Below are 1,243 nucleotides of genomic sequence, written 5' to 3'. Positions count from 1 at the left end.
TTTTCTGAAGAAGGGTCTAGGCCCAAAACGTCAGCTTTCCTGCTCCTCTGATGCTGCTTGACCTGCTGTGTTCATCCAGCTCTACACCTTGTTATCTCAGATTCTCCAGCATCTGCAGTTCGTACTATCTCTGAAACACTGCTAAATTATTGTCCTTCTGTCATTCTCCTTTCGCACCTATTGCACTCCATAGAACACTCTGTTCAACTATCTCCATTACACAAGTCATCATAGTCTTACCAGACCATAGGACTGCTCTCTCATTACAGAGAGATGACTGGTGGTGATTTCACCTGAGGTTCACCATGCCTCAGGCAAGGGATGAGGTTGAGAAGGAGACTTCTTCATGGTAACCTCAGCCGCTGCAGCAGGGGAGCTGATAGGCTAGTGGTATTATCGCTGGACTGTTAATCCCGAGACCCAGCTCATGGTCCGGGGACCCATGTTCTAATCCCACCATGGCAGATGGTGGAATTTGAGTCCAATAAAAATCTGCAATTAAGAGTCTAGGGATGACCATGAAACCATGTGTCAATTGTCAGGAAAAAACCCATCTGATTCACCAATGTCATTTGGGAAGGAAACAGCCATCCTTACCTGGTCTGACCTATATGTGACTTCAGATCCACAGCAATGTGGTTGACTCTAACTGCCCTCTGGGCAATTAGGGATGGGCAATGAACACTGGCCTAGCCAGCAATGTCCTCATCCCGTGAATAAATAAATAAATAAATAACAAATTGAATCCACCTGTCAGCATCATACTGCTTCTCAAACCAACCGTCTATTCAAGTGAGTCAAACGTAGCACTGGACACATGATATGACTTACTCTGGGTTCCCGTATCTGCTTAAAAAGTTGGCAATTGCCACCCTATCAGCCCATATCAATGAGGTTAAATCTAATAGTCTGATTTATTTGCATATAAAATAATACACTTGACTTTTTAAAAAATTCATTGCTCAGTCATGCAACTAAATTCTGAATGAATCTCAGTTTGAGGTGCAAGACATATATATGGCGTGGGGCTAACCAGAGTGGTTCAGGTCACTTAAGTGCATTGGTGTGGAAAATTTTACCAAATTTTGCCCAGCCGTTCCAATAAAAAATGTTTGTGCATTGCATTTTGAACTTGTAATCGGCTCTTTCATTTTCAGAACTGTTTATCAAATAGTTCAAACTTACATTCTCCAAAATGTGCTGGAAATAATGGGCTTGAGCATAATCAATAATAGCTTTAAGC

The sequence above is a fragment of the Rhincodon typus genome, chromosome 34, assembly GCF_021869965.1.
Source record: "Rhincodon typus isolate 14 chromosome 34, sRhiTyp1.1, whole genome shotgun sequence".
Classification (NCBI taxonomy): Eukaryota; Metazoa; Chordata; class Chondrichthyes; order Orectolobiformes; family Rhincodontidae; genus Rhincodon; species Rhincodon typus.
The sequence above is the reverse complement of the archived record's forward strand: the minus strand, read 5'-3'. Positions refer to the sequence as shown.